Below are 17,734 nucleotides of genomic sequence, written 5' to 3'. Positions count from 1 at the left end.
CAACAACATGAACAAGGAAAGCCATGCCACCGGTAACAACAAAACGACGTGCCCGTACAAAAGTGCATATCGGCACCGGTCTCCTTCGCTTATCACCATGAATAATTAACTCTCCCCCACTTAGGGTCTTCACACGAATAAACTTATCATGGCACGCAATATCGGCTCTATAACGATCGATCCAATCCGTACCAACGACAATATCAAAGTCGCCCAAGGTCATTGGAATAAGATCAATTTTAAAGGTTTCGGCACCAAAAACAACATCACAATTTTCACACACATCAACCACTAGCACCGTCTTGCCGTCCGCTATTTCGAATTCTATTGGACGGCTTAACTTAGCTAACGGTCTATTAAGTTTAGGCACAAATTTAGGAGACACAAATGACAAATTTGCACCGCTATCGAAAAGAATCCTTGCCGGATTAGAATTAACCATGTAAGTACCTGAGACAACTTCGTGCGATTGTTTGGCTTCATCATTGGTCATCAAGTAGTTGCGACCCCTAGCCGTACCCGCCGCCTTCTCTAACCGCTTCACATTATCATTTCGCAAATCGGGACACTCCGGCTTCTTATGCCCCTCTTTGCCGCAATTAAAACAAGTGATTTTGTTTCCGGAATGTGGTTTCAGACACTCACGAGCCATATGACCAGGTTGCCCACAGTTGTAGCACGTATAAGAAAACCCGTCGGTAGTGCCCTTCTTCGCACTATTGACACTTTCGGCCCCCCTCTTGCTCTTGCTTTTATTGCTTGAGGCGTTAGAGTAACTAGAACCTTCAAACTTTCTTTTGGAAAACATGAAATCACTCTTCCTTGGAACCTCCGGCTCAAAACCCCGAGCCAACTCGAACAATTCATCAAAAGACTTAGCCATACCCCGACTAATCTTCCCCTTGTACTCATCATTCAAAGTACGGTAGAAATCCTTCATGAGCTTATGATCATCACCCACATATTCCGGGCAAAAACGAGTCTTTGCCAAGAATGTAGACTTAAGAGTAACTAAGTCCATTGAGCCTTGTTGCAAATGGTGCAACTCGTCCCGGATTCTATCGAGATCGGAAGAAGTTCGGTATTCCTTGAAAAACTCCTTCTTAAACTCTTCCCATGTCAAGCCCATACATTGTTCTTCACCATACAAGTTGATTTTATCATCTAACCATAACTTAGCCTCTTCTCGTAGCATGCTAGAACCATACCTCGTCTTCCTTTCGGGAGGACATTCCGCGGTACGGAAAGCTCCCTCAATATCGAAGATCCAACATGTACTTTTTAAAGGATCCCGCACCCCATTAAACATCGGGGGTTGAGCATCCTTGAAGTTCTTGTAGTGGAAGTCCCGCCTTCCTTCACCTCCTTCAACCTCTAACTTCTTAAGCTCACCCCTAGGTCGGTAGCGGGTGATCATTCTTTCCTTGAAATTATTCAAAGTTAAGCCATAAGCCACATCATTTCCCAAACTATTAACCAAGTTGTTCCACCAGGTCAATGCACTATCCTTCAAAGTGCAGCTAACAAAACTAACCTTGTCCTCCTCTCGGACTCGGCTAACCCTGAAAATAGACTCGATTTTCTCGAACCAGCGGGTAAGTCCTATGGGTCCTTCTGTACCACTGAATTCCTGTGGGCGACTTTCCATGAACGTTTTGTGGGAGCATCCCACCTGATTGTTTTTCGCATTAGCTTTAGTATTAGCATTTCCTGCCATAGCAGCAGCTATCCCTTCGGTAATAAGACATTGAATACGGGCTTCGTTGGACTCTCTAGGAGGCATGATCTTCAAAACAGAATAACACAACCATTAGTACTAAGAATAATACCAGTGTTATAAAGGAATAGATCGAACACGAAGAGATTAACCATTAAAATAATAGTCAGTAACCACTATGAGTAATAACATGACAGTTATGATTGTTATAGAAATAACCACCACATGCATACATATTTTATGATAACATCATACAACATACATAGCACCTAGCATACATGATCTACATTACGCATAATATAACATGCCAAGAGTCATAACATCAGAAATAAAATGTGATAATGATAATAGATGTCATAAAAATAACCATCCATACATAATGAAAAACATCCCATAACAAAACCTTAATAAAATCCTCGGCAAAATGCCGTACATAATCCAAAAATGTATGTATGAAAGGACATTAAGTCTTATGAAATAAATTATCAATCATGAATCATCATATCACATCTGCTTAGAGCGGGTGTGATAAGCTGGGCCAGCATGAGTCTTGGCCGGAGGCTCATACTTCCGCAACTTTCCTTTCACTTCTTCCAACTCTGCCTTCAAACCATGAACTGTCCTCTCTAGAGCCTCGAACTTAGCGTCAACTTCACGGTTATGCTTACGATTCTCGAACCCAACATTGTTCTTGAAGCTAACAAACGAATCCATACTAGCTCGCATCTGGTCCATCATCTCGTTATGTGGCAAAGTACGCATACAATCACTAAGAGCATTAATACGTGTCACTTCATTATATGCCCTATTTATATGAGTAAAGGTGGAAAAGTAGTAGTGAACAGGATCGTCGATCAAAGGTTGACCAGCACGACGTCTGGCAGCAACCGGAGGAGTAGGAGCAGAAACGGAGTTATCGCTCGAAGTCGACATCTGCAAATAGTAAAACCACAAACCACATGCCAAAAGATATAAATGCTAATGATATAACTCATACGAAATGAAAGGCATAATAATGCTATAGCAAAAGGGTCGGGCTGTAGACTAGACTCTAATGCACCCTAAGAACCACGGGTTGACCACATTAAGACCGACTAGTTCCCTACAACCAGAGCTCTGATGCCAACTGTGATGGCCCCAACAATACACTTAACGGCTCCATCACTTGTTCCCACAGCTTGATCGCACTTAAATGAATTTAACAAACGACATTGCATTCTTTTATTTTAAAAGTTTCCCAAAAAGGAAAGTATACCAAAATATGTAGTTTAAAAGTAACCCAACATAATAATAATCCAAAGTTGACACAACACATTGTCAACAACCCACAAGTATTAATTATTCAAAAACTGAATGCAAGCCAAAGTTTCATAAATTGTTTCATTAAAAATCTGTCCAAATGAATGCAGACTCTTCTAAACACAGCGGAAGCATCACATAAACTCAAGTACCTGTGAAAACATGCGAGTAAACTGTCAACACAAAGGTTGAGTGAATTATATCTTTAAATAATTAAATAAATTTTAGACCACAAGATTTAAAAATGTTAGAAAACATTAAACATTATTCCATTATCAATGAGCCACCTGGTAACCACTTAACCCTTTATTTACCCTTGCCAAACACAATAAAAATATACACTGGACAGTGTATCTACAACAAAATACGAAGTACTAAACATTCCGATTATAAATTGCTAGCGCGACTAACTCGAAATGAGGTTGTCAAACCCGATAGATCTATCCGTAGGATTCGCGTTCACCGGTAGAAACCAATGATTACATTTACCAGACTAAGGAATATTTTTGTCCAACTCACAATGAATAATTTAAATTTAATTGTTACTTGTGTCTAAACGTGAAATAAAATGCATGTAATCACATCCCAAAAATATACTTTGAAAAGTATGTAAAAACGGGACTATAACTCACCTTATTAGGAAAAGAATAAACCACACAAATAAAGCGAACAGCAACAAAGTAAAGTGATCAGGAATGATCACAACGCCGACCTATAAATAAAGCAGGTCAATATAAATAACTAACTTAGGTCAAGTCTTAGTATGATAGCTATTGTAAATGTTACAAGTAGTCATAGAATAATACTCAATACGCATTGGTTTGATTGGAACAGCTTACGGACACACACTTTCTATTTTTAGAAAGTTTTTATTTTTAGCAGGTTTCCATTTTTGGAAAGTTTCTATTTTTTGAAAGTTTCTATTTTTGGAAAGTTTCTATTTTTAGAATGTTGCTATTTTAGGAAAGTTTATAAGTTAGGAAAGTTTCCTTAATTAGAAAGTCCACAAAAGTCAACTGAAAGTCAAAGTCAACCGAAAGTCAACTCAAAAGTCAACCTTCATCAAACATAGTCAACGTTAATTTTAAAAGTGTAAGTTATAATAATAATGTAAGTTATAACGTTTGTTCAAGTTAAATATGTCTAATTATGTCATAACATAAGTTTAATTAAATTAAAATGAATTATTAAAGTTAATATAAGTTTAAATGATATATTTAATATAACATAAGTATTTAATTAATTAATTAAATATTAGTCATAATATAAGTATTATTAATTAATAATAAATTTTAAATCATATCATAAGTATTATTAATTAATAATGAATTATTAATCATATCATAAGTTTCTAATTATAATTATTAAATCATAAGTATTTAATAATTAAATTATAATTAAATAATAACTAAGCCTTATAATAATTAAATAATTAATTAATCCTTATTATAAGTCTTATAATAGTAATATCATAATATAAGTTTAATACTTATCATAAGTATTTTCCATTAATAATAAAAGTATTATTAATCATATGTTTAATTAAAATGTTTATTAAATCATAAGTATTAATTAAATGATATAACAAATATATATCATAAGTCTTAAATAATAATAATTACTTTTTTTATCATAAGTAATTAAATGATAATGAAATCCATTATTTATATCATAAGTTTAATAATTAATCACAAGTTTTAAATCAAAAGTTCATCGGGTTGTATCTTGAGCCCCGGGTGTCGGTTTTCGGCGAGCCTTACATATATCTCCGCCTAATCAAACTACCCAAAACTTTGGTACACTCAAGAACACACCAAGAACATCCCACAAGTAGTGGTGATTAGCCATGACACCACTTGAAACTTCAATTCACTCAAAAACGTGTTTTTGACATAACGGGTGATTCGTGGCTCGGATTGAGATGACCCGAACATGAAAGTTCGTCCCACCATCAGTACTAACACACTAACACACCCTAAAGTCACCATATATGGTCACAAAGTCAGAACAAACCTGGTTCATACCAATATCACAATTCAATCTTAACAAAATACCACTTTGATCATATCTAGGGCTCCGGGAATCGAAACGACATGAATCCGGAGTCTAAAATTAATGTATTGATGAGAGGAACTCATCTAGATACTTTATTTTAACTTTTATAACAGTCACAATATCAGAAATAAACGAAAAAGCTGCTGTCCCAATTTTATTAAACCGAAAACATGTGTTTATGAGTAATTCTATGCATACAAATACCATTACAACAATAAGTAATCATCATACTATTAATATATAATCAAAATACAGAGAAATAAAGAAAAATCAAAAGTTCTAGGGTTAGGGTTTATACCCTAATCAAGAAACAAGAAGTATAATCGCGTAGAGAATGGAATGAGGAATTCGATTGTATAAACGATTTGATGATCCAAGTAATAAAATTGGTTGATGAAGATGATGTTATGGGGTGTGGGTACCATTGCCAAAAAGGGAGAAAGGGAGGAAGGAGAGCAAAATTAAAATTTTAGGTTTATCAAAATAAGGTGTAATGTGAAAATGGAAAAAAAAGAAAGGCTCCCCCCTATGGGGTTCGGCCGATTTGGATGGGGTGGGGCCCACTTGTGGTCCATCTTGCTAATGTGATTAAATCCTAGTGGCCCAAAAGCCCGAACGAATCCCGAAATGCGAAAACAGGCTTACGCAATTTAAAAATCGGAGAGATAACAAACGCGCGACGAAAAATAAATATAAATACTCTATATAATTATATGATATTAAAATATCATATTTAAAATAATTAGGATTTAAATATCCCAAAAACTCGACCGTTGGTTTGAAAACCGAAAAGATTCGTCGGATAGAAATCCGCAACACGTAGAAACGTATATCTCAAAATATGAATACAAATATTCACATAACACATAATAATTAATATATTATTATTAATTTAATAATATAGGTCATAGAAATGACGTAGCACACATAACAGTTAACGGTCATTAAATAATTAACGGTAAAAGATAACAGAAAAAGAAGGGTCGTGACAACCAATCAAAGAAATAGATTTCTGAATGAAGAGAATAGGGTGTTAGAAGAGAGATTGGAGTCACAAGAACAGCAGATGGCTAGCATGATTCCTACTTCAACATATGTTAAACTAGTTGAGACAATGCACAGAATAGCTGATCTACAAGCAGATGTTCAAGCTGGTGTTAATCAGATTGCCATGGGTGTTGCTTGAAATGAAATAAGGGCATCCAACATATGTCTTCAACAATATGGTGTGGACCTTGGTGCTCATCTATCTCCTACTGATGCTGATTAGAATAATTTTACATTTTTAATGCCTGATTCAGATAGTGATCTAGATGCAAGTGTTCTCCCTGGCTCTACTTCTGCCCCTGCTGATGACAAAAAGGGGGAGAAAAATCTAAACTACACAAGAATAGAAAACAGTCTGAGGGGGAGCATGAGCAAGAGAAAGCTCCTAAGCAGCAGAGGAGATATGGTGATGATGGTGGTGATCAAGGAAGAACTGGCCCTAAACCCAGCAATGCTCATACTGGAGCAGGTGTCAAGGCTGCTGGTAAATCTCAACCCAGCATGCCTTCCACATCTGTGAATGATATTGGTTCTGGTAGTAAGCCCAGTGATGTTTCTGAACTGGCTTTGGTTAAATCCTTTGTTGCCTCTCAGTCCATTGAAAGAAAGCTGAAAAGAAAAATAGAGAAACACCAGAAGAGATAGCAGGACTTGAATTATGCCTTCAATGCTAGGTTTGAGGCCTATATTGCAAGGAAAAGACACACAACTGAGCATAGAAGAGGTCTTTCTCTTAAGCAACTTGAAATTCACAATGAGCTACTCAGCATTGATCAATACAAGAAAGATGCACGGAAAGAAATGTTAAGTTCATGGTGAAATATGATAGGAAGAAGGCAAAGATAGATACGGAGCGAGCAGAAAGAATAAGGAACATGACACCTGAAGGGATTCAAACATACTTGCATTCCAACAGGACAGGACATGAAAGAGCTGATGTGTTTATGAAATGGCTGGATGGTAAGTTGAAAAATAGCCAATCTTTTAATCCTGCATCTTCTGCTCAGCCACCTGCAAAACAACAGCCAGTTGAGATTATCAACCTTGTTGATGATGATGAGAAGCCAGTAGAGACAGATCTGTCTACTACTGAGGGGGAGTATCTTGCAATAACTCTTGTACTGCCTCCACAAGAACCAGTATCAAAACAAGAACCACCAGCTGAACCCAAACCAATTGATAAACAAAGGGTAAAATCTGCCCCTAGGGATAACTAGCCCCTAAGGAAAGAGCCCTTATTCGACGCAGCTGGTGAAGGTAATGTGGTAGTTGTACCAGCTGATACTATTCAGTTAGCTGGTATTGAAGACACACCAAGGAGTGCTGTGATAGAAGACCAAGCTAGAAGTGTGCTGCTGGGTGATAGAAGAGCAGAAGACCCAAAAAAGGAGGATGAGCTGGGAGCTAATGCTGATACTGATTCCACTGATACTGCCAAGTTTACTGTATGGCAACTCAACTTTTGTCCAATCACGACTACCAGCAGATTCTCTCACTTATTTTGATAGGACACTGGGTGATCTTCACTTCTATAAACTAGTGGGTCCTTCAGGCACAACAGAATCACCTGTGGTATATCCTCCATCTTCTAATAAGATTAATGATAAACACACTATATGGGAAGATGACTCAGCTGCACAGAGAAAGCCTGACATAAGAAAGATGAATCTAGATGAAAGGCAGGCCTATAGGCTTGAGATCACTGTTCCTGAACTATTGAATCTAAGAGCAGTAGGGAGACCAGAAAGAATACGCCAAATCAGATTATTGTATCATCCTCTTGACCAACAATTCTACATTGATGCTATGGATTTCAACATTGATATTGGTATGTACTTATCAAACAGTGGCCAAAGACTCCATAATGATGAGGGGAAGGCTCTCTTTTATGAGGTTGTGCAACTGGATATGCATCTACAACAATATTACAATGCCCTAGCTACTGATGAGGGCTGTCAATTGATAGCAATAGCAAAATCCCTGAACATCACTGTGAATGAATAAATTACAAGTGTTTAACTTGAACAGCAGAGAAGAGATGATGCCAAGTATGCTGAAAGGCTGAGGCTTAGGGAGCAAGAAGCTAAACTGGCTACTGACAGAAAACAAGAAGTTGCATCTCTCAAGTTAGCAAAAGCCATAGTCAAAGCTCAGGACAAGGTCTTTGATAAACTGGAATCTGCTGAGAAGGTCCCTACAAAAGCTCCAGAAGAAACTGAAAGAACTAAAGAACTAACTGATCATTTCTTCAGGAGTAAGTATGTTGATGTGATGACCATAAGATCTAATCCTGGTAAGATCATCAAGGTTCATAAAGGTACAAGAAGGACCTTCAGTGTTAGTAGAGACAATAATGTCTATGAGAGGGTAGATTACACTAATATAAGAACATTTGGATTTAGTGAATGGATGGACATACTGTAGTACTTCATTGATAATGGTCAAAGTAATGTCAGAGACACATTGAAACCTGAATTACGAGACCTATTTGATAAAGCAGTCAAGTATGGGAACGCACCAGTGGTGAAAGTAGAAGAAGTACTGGCTCAAAAGCCTAAACGAAATAAATCCATTGGTTCTAGCCCACACCGAAGAGATCCCATCATTCTACCTCCTTAAATACCAGTGTTTGACATGAAAGACTTGCATGAGCTGTTCCCTGAAGCCTGGGCAGCTGTAAAGTATAAAGAAGAAGAACTATGTGATGAAAAAAAGGAGAAGGATAAAGATAAAGATAGATAGTCTTCTTATGTTGAAATTGTATCTTTTGTTATTTCATAATTCATTATACTGTCATGTAATTTTTATATATATTTTTTGTAATGAATGTGAAATGAGTTTATCTTCAAAATCATATCAATTAATAAGATATAGATCACTCAGCAAAAGATCCCAAAAACAAACCAAAACGGACAAATTTTACTGCCTATTTTCATTAGGTCCTTTAGTGCTGGCTTTAGTATTTTTCTCTTTATGTCATAGGTTTTGTCATCATTAAATAGGGGGAGATTGTTGAGTTCCCAAAGTAATTAAGGATTTAATTATGACAAAACAGCAGATATGTACACTAGAATGTTATATGCAGCCAGCACAGATTTGTTTATGTATAGATATCAAATATTGTTGTGTCGAGTGTTTAGTATGATGCCTGGTCTACCAGCATAAGGTAGGCAGTGTCCTTCAATTAGCACAAGATGTGTACCTAGCAAAACATGAAGATCAAGTGACTCAACATAGAAGAACCAGCATAGCTGGTAAGCAACTTGCTACACAAGACAGCTATACTCCATTATAAGCATAGTGGTTTCCTGAGTGTTCTACATCAATTGTACTATTCAACAGAAGTCGAAGACAAAGTTGAACAGAAAAGGACACGCGTCTGCAGCTGACAAGTGACCTTACAAGACCACGTGGGAATGCAGAAGTTTATCGCATGTGAAGACATGTGTTATTCTTTGTCAACGCCTAAGGAACAAAACATTCTATATGTTTAATCAAATAGTGGTGCCAAAACGAATTGGGGTGTTCCTGCAAATAGCTACCAAAGAGGAAAGAAGAGAGCACGCTCTCTGATGCAGTTGTCCCCACAAGTACAGACTTCCTATGTACTAGTGGACAATAGAACAATTACATGGTTAATAGGACTATTATAAATAGAAGTATCCACTATTATAATAACTAGTGGTGTGGGTTTATTTATTTAGAGTCCAAACTTGTAATAGCTTTAAGATATCCTCAATAGCTATAACTTCAGTATAATCTGTATAAACCAACTATCATTTCGCCAAGGATAGTTGTAATTCTTTGTGATTCAATCAATAAAGAATAACCGTTGAAAATTACCTGAGACTCTATTTAAATTACTTGCTTGAATACTAAATTGCTTTAACTATTAAGTTAATTAAAAACAATTGTATTCACCCCCCACTCTAAAATATCCTGTTGTTAATTAAGGGACCAACAAAGGGTTTAAAGATGTCGTTCATGAGAGCTTGAAATGTGGAGGGCGCATTTGTAAGACCAAATGGCATAACAAGAAACTCGTAATGACCTTCATGTGTAATAAATGCTGTCTTGCTGATGTCATCATCATACATTCGAATTTGGTGGTAACCCGAACGCAAGTCTAGTTTAGAAAACACTTTGGAACCACTTAACTCATCAATAAGTTCTTCGATGATGGGAATTGAAAATTTATCCTTGACGGTATGGCTATTGAGTTCTCTATAATCAACACACATACGCCACGTTCCGTCTTTTTTGTTAACCATTACTATGGGTGCCGAAAACGGGCTATTGCTTGGACGAATCACACCGGAATGTAGCAATTCAGTAACCATGGATTCAATGGCGTCTTTTTGATTCGAAGGGTGTCGGTATGGTCGAATATTCAATGGTGGAGTCCCCTCTTTTAATGGAATCCTATGATCAAATTTCCTTCTAGGGGGCTGATGTGTCAAAAGTGTGTGCAGTAGTGCTTAATTTTCCTTTCAACTTTTAAATTTATAAAACCTTTATTTTACTTTTAACACCCTAATGAGCAAAAGGTCCGATCAGATGTAGTATTTTAAGTTATTGTCCCAAGAGAGCGTAGATACAGATAAGAGTTGTTTATTATATAGTTTAATTCTTATTAAAGAATTAGAGATAAATTTTTATGTCTTTTATATGATATATTCTTATCTCTTAGGAAAGAGATGATTTCAAAAGATAAACAAAATAATAAAACAAAACAAGGAATTGAAGATTTAAAATAAACAATTAAAAGTAAAAGCAGTTAAATGAACAAATAACTCAAATGGGAATCATATTAGGCAAGTATCTCAACTTATATTAACACAAAGAAGAATAATAATCATAAACCAACTATTATCCCTTTATGGGCTAAGCTAAGTGTTGCATATCATTCAATAGGTAGGACTTAAAGCATATGCTAGATACGTGATGTGCATGACTAACATCTCAATTTTTCATATTTAATTCGATTACATGATATATATTAATCTTGTGATGAGGATCAACATGCAAATAGACTGACAAATTATATAAGCTACTAAACACCAAGTAGATCAACTCAAGTTACTAGCTGAAAGTCAATTACTACTAAGTTCTCATTCAATCATTAATTAAATAAATCCAAACAAAGGTTCTTCGATTAAGCCTAACAATATCAAACTCTATTATATAAGTGTAATTCAAATTAAACAAGTTTATCACTATTATGCTGTTTAACCTAGTTGCATGCAATTCAATTTAATAAGTTTGATGGACAAGATCTAAACAAGTAACATGAATCAAATAATAGATCATCGGATCAAGTACTAATCAATCCTAAAATCATGTTATTTAATCATTAAGCATGACAAACAAGTATATTAAAGCATAACTAATTCAAAACAATTCAAATATCATCACAGAAACTCGACTATACAGATCTGGAAAAGAACCATAAACTGTACGGATGAAGCACGGAGCCGACGGCTTTGTTCCAGCCAAGCCGGCAGCTTGGACTGGTGAAGCCGACGACTTCAACTGATTCCCAGACGAAGTTTAGTTTTCGTCCACGTAACCACTATGAACGTTTAGTTCATAGCAGAAGACGAACAGAAACGTTTAAAGTAAATAAAATAGATTAAACAATAAAGTAAAGATAGAATCATACCTTAAAAGGTAGATGAAAAGAACTTGAATAGATAACTTGAATAATTCTTGATTACAATGGAAAATAAATCTAATCTAAGGGTTTTAGAGAAAACCCTAAAAGAAAAACGGAACTAAACTGAATTGTATTGAGTTGTACATTGAAAACTTTAACAGGAGCCCTCTATTTATACTGTTTAAAATCGGTGGCCAAGTCAGCGGTTTCAGGATGAAGCCGGCGGCTTCCTTAGGTCGGTGACTCTTTTTGCAAGTAAACCTTAATTCGTAAGCAAAAAACGCGTAACCATCATAATTATGCCGGCGGCTTTGATGGCAGGCTGGTGGCTTCAGTGATCTGGCAAACTTTTTGATTTTTTTTCCATTTTTACTTGAACTTGGTCGACAAGTCGAGAAACCGTGTGACTAAGGCCGACGGGTTCAGTGTGAAGCCGGCGGCTTAAACTGTATTTTACTTGATCAACAAGTTCGTCCAATTCTGCGAGCAATTCTAGAACATTCTGACACATTCACTCCAAAGCCGACGACGTTCTTGAACCCCGGTCGGCAGCTTCATAGGCTTCTCTACAATTTTCCTTGTTTTTGATCATGTTTTATATATAACTTTGATAAATTCATTAGAATTACCTTTTTTCCCATTTTACCCATTTTAGTGAGTTTTAGGATTAAAATATCTTTAAAATACTAAGATAACTCCTTAAAATGTTATCAAAAAACTGTATAATTTAGGAGTTATCAGAGGCAAAGTTGTTAGCACTGGAATATATCATCAAATTCTTGTAGCAGATTAGTGATACCTTCTGTTTCTTCATCACATGTGTTTGTGTTGTTTGTATCCATTGAGCACAACATTGTAGGGTAGATACATAGGTACGTAGCATTGAGATGAGCTTAAGGATTACACATTTCCTTATTAACTCATTTCCCATTTAACCATTCTACCATAGACTTTTTCATCCCTCTCAACTCTATTCTTTTTCCCTTGTATGTGAATAACATAGTTAATGCTTCAAAATTCCACTTAATATCCCTAAGTGTATACAACCATTGTATACCAAGGATCATCTCACAACCACCTAATGGTAACAATCCATATCACTTTCAAACTCCATACCATTTATTTTCCACTTTATCCTTTGACACTCATTTGTGCTCATTATTTGATTACCCTCTGTATGATCACATTCATTGGTATGCTTGCATACACCACACACCCCAACTTTTTTGTGATCTCAAGATCCAAAAAGTTGTGTGTATTTCCCGAGTCTATAAGAATGTGTAATAACCCATCATAATCCATCTGGACGAATACATTACATTTGGTTACATCGCGAGGTACTTGACCTCTATATGATACATTTTACAAATATTGCATTCATTTTCAAAAGACAAACTTTCTTTACATCGAAAGTTGATGGCATGCATACCATTTCATAATATATCCAACTATAATTGACTTAATAATAATCTTGATGAACTCAACGACTCGAATGCAACGTCTTTTGAAATATGTCATCAATTAATCCAAGTAATATCTTTAAAATGAACAAATGCACAGCGAAAGATTTCTTTCATACCTGAGAATAAACATGCTTTAAAGTGTCAACCAAAAGGTTGGTGAGTTCATAGGTTTATCATAAAACAATAAAATTCATCAATTTGATAGACCACAAGATTTAAATCCTGCATGGTACAAATGGGCCCGAATCCTATACCCACCTGTAATGTACATGCGATATCTTTTAAATACAGTACACCTTTCTCGTGTACGAAATCATCTTTCATAAATCTTAGTAACCGTACACATATCTTGTGCAAAAAAATAACATACACATAACCTGTGTATAAAATCATTCTCTCGATACATAACATTCACTTTTCATTGCTTTCATAACTTGGCTTGGTAACCGACCTTAACATATAATGCGCATAATAATATCCCCAAAACAGAACATCTCATCTGTATAATAATCATATAAACTTCGAAGTACTAAACACCACCCCCACTAGCCCTTCCGTCTAGTGAACATTCTGGGTGAGGGTGTTAAACCCGGTAGCTACCTTTAGGATTCGCGTCAATTAGGCGTGCACTAATTCTCAAAATTAGTGATGTTCCCTAATTCTTAGGTTACCAAGCAATAATAATCAGGAGAAAAATATTCATATCAATTGTGGCAATTATCACGTCCACATAATTCAATAGTGGCAATTATCATGTCCACATAATTCATTCGAGAAATGTTTTGCTTGTGTCTATCTCGTCAAACATTTATAAAAGCATTTCATGTCTTCGCAGTTCAAAATGCATTTCAAAAGCATTTAATAAAGCAGTTGTAAAAGTAGCGCATGTATTCTCAGTCCCAAAAATGTAAAGAGTAAAAGGGAGCAAATGAAACTCAATCTACAATATTTTGTAGTAAAAATATTCATACGACGATACTGAACAATGCAGGGTTGGCCTCGGATTCACGAACCTATATAATTTATATATATATTAACACATATAATGGTAATCGAACAAATTTATATATATATATATATATAAACTTATTAGTTATATCATTTTTATATTAATAACTTATATGTTTCATATATTCATTTTATATATTTTAAATAAATAAAAATATTAAGTTATGTTATATGTATTAAATATATTTTTGTATATATATATATATATATATATATATATATATATATATATATATATATATATATATATATATATATATATATATATATCGTTTGTTTGTTAAAATTATAATAATACTAAAATAATATTAATAGTGATAAAGATAATAATAATGATAATAGAGTTAAAAATGATACTTTTAATATTGATGATGAAAATGATAATTTTAATAAAAAAGACACTTTTAATAAAAATGTTAAATTAATAATAATGAATACTAATAATAATAACTTATAAAAATAATGATTTTACTAATAATAATAATAATACTAATATTTATATTAATTATTATAATGATAGTAATACTACTAATGATAATATTTCTAATACTTATTAATGATCATAATATTAATCATATAACAACAATAATTAATAATAATAACAATAATAATAATAATAATAATAATAATAATAATAATAATAATAATAATAATAATAATCATAATAATAATAATAATAATAATAATAATAATAATAATAATAATAATAATAATATTATTATTATTATTATTATTATTATTATTATTATTATTATTATTATTATAATTATAAGATAATAATAATAAAAATAATAATAGAAACTACCTTTAAAAGATTTTTCCTAAAAACAATGCCTCAGACAGGACTTGAACCTAAGACCTCTCGCTAAACAGACAACACCACTAACCATCCTTCTGTTTTCATTTTTCTATTTTATTTTACACGTTTAATTTAATAAACCCATTTTTCTTCTGTTACCAAGCCCAAATAGAAACAAACAACATGTCGCGGCCCAACAATTAGTAATTACAGGTTACGGCCCAACATCAATTAATAGATTTCGGCCCAACAGAAGATTAATCCAAGTTCAAATGGATTTATTAAATGGCCCAAAAAATCATTATGTTAGCAATTTGTGGTCAAGGATCGAGCATAGCAACCATTCGAATAATCTGCAATATACTAAAGAAGGCTTTTAATTTGCAAGTGGGTTATGAGTAGCCGCCGACCCTACTGCAAACTAAAAGAATTTAACGGGACCACTTCGTTATCATTTAACATAACACTATGATCATTATCATCATCGATCTCCCTATTATCTATCATGTATATCAACTTTCATCATCATCAATATTATTATAACTTATTCGTAACCATCATCATCATCATTGGATCATCATCACAATCGTCATCATAGTTAATATATACCACATTATCAATATCATCTTAGCCTCGCTATCGTCTTTATTTCATAGACTCAGAAACCTAAACATAAAGCATCAACAGTGATAGTTCATGATGGTTGTAATGGTGTTTGAATGAATAAAAAAATATAAGAAGTAGGCAGCGGTAGTGATTGTATTACGATGGAAACAGGAAAAAATATAGATTGAGAGGATGACGGTGGTGATTTTAATGAAGGAACAAGAAAAGGTTTCGATGATGGGTTGTTTTGGCAGAGGGTTTTCTATAGTGTTGATTATCCTTCATCGAGTAGAAAACGAAAAAAATGGTGGTTATGTGATAGTTCGAACAGACAACAACCGGAGCAAGTACAGAAGCGGTTTTAATTTATTTTGTTCGTGGGTTTCGATAAGGTTTTGAAGAAAAGAAATAAAGGTGGGTTTCAATAACAACACAGGAACATTGGTTTGATTTTTATTTGATTCGTTCAATATACATGTGTAGCATTATCAAAAACATATATGATAGTGGGTAGCTTTGTTATGGTGGTGATTGGTTTTCGATCGTACACAGGAAACCAACATAAAGTCGAAGGTGATGGGTGTCAAGTGGTTTATGATGGTTGTGATTTTGGTGGTGACGGGTTATGGTGTACACGATCATAAACAAAAGGAATAGTAGCCAGCAACTAAGTTTTGTTGTGATGTGTTGTAGTGGTGATTAAATGGAGTCCGAGGGTTGTCGAAACTCGATGATGGGTTGTGGGTTTCGTCTTTGATGATAATAGCATACAAGGAACCAAGTAGAAAAGTTGATGAAGTGGTGATTGGGTTGTTTACATGGTGGTGATTTTCACGTGGATGAAGGTGGTGATCGAACAAACACAAGGTGGTTCTCGGTGGTAATATAGTGGTTATGGGAGATAGACTAATGGTGGCCATGAGGTGGTGATGATGGATGTCAAGAGTGGCTCATGGTGGTTTAGGTTATGGTGATTATTTAATGATAGAAGAAGGTGAAGGTTGCAGTTGAAACGAAACAAAGATAGATATTTAGATTGTTTGAGTGTTGGTAGGTTTTCTTAAATGAAGAAGATATAGAGATACATATATATATCCCTTGTATCTATGAATGCAGTTATAAACAAAGATAAATATAATAAATTGCAAGTGGACTACACATAACTTTAATTATATCAAGAATTCATAAAACGTGTAAAATAAACAGTCAAGCAGCCTTGAATCTAACATTATCTGCCAACGCTTTTCCCCGAATGGCTATATCGTGTCCATTGCTAAATAGTTAACGTATAAAAGTGTCCCTAAAAATCCCAAATTTTTAGATTAAAAATATTTAATTATTTTACTCATTAACTGTTTGAAACTTGATCAAAAAGGTTCGATAATTATTTATTTTCTGTTCCAATTTATATGTACGGAGTACTAATATTTAAACTTAAAAAGGTAAAAATATTTTTAACAAATCTAACATCTTCGTAATCGATTTACAGTTCAAATTTTATTTTAGTCCTTCATGAACATGTAATATATCTATATTAAAACTAACGAAACATCAACCGAGTGCTACTGACGTTTACTAATTAGGCTCGAAATCATTCATTTTCAATTTAGTTGTCTAAATGGATATAATTAATATATTTATTTACTTAAACTTGTTAATTAAGATTTGATATATATATATATATATATATATATATATATATATATATATATATATATATCAAATCTTAATTAACAAGTTTAAGTAAATAAATATATTAATTATATTCTTTTAAACAACTAAATATAATATTATATATTTACAAGTAATATATATATATATATATATATATATATATATATATATATATATATATATATATATATATATATATATATATATATATATATATATATATATATATATATATATATTTCGTGAATCATTGGGAATTGTCGAAGGTCAATTGAATATATGAAACAGTTCATAATTTTTGAGATCTAACCTAACAGACTTTGCTTATCGTGTTGAAAATACAATATCGTATCGAGAGTTTGATTTAAAATTAGTCGAAATTTTCCGGGTCACTACAGTACCTACCCGTT

This window comes from Rutidosis leptorrhynchoides, chromosome 1, assembly GCF_046630445.1.
Source record: "Rutidosis leptorrhynchoides isolate AG116_Rl617_1_P2 chromosome 1, CSIRO_AGI_Rlap_v1, whole genome shotgun sequence".
In the NCBI taxonomy this organism is placed as follows: Eukaryota; Viridiplantae; Streptophyta; class Magnoliopsida; order Asterales; family Asteraceae; genus Rutidosis; species Rutidosis leptorrhynchoides.
The sequence above is the reverse complement of the archived record's forward strand: the minus strand, read 5'-3'. Positions refer to the sequence as shown.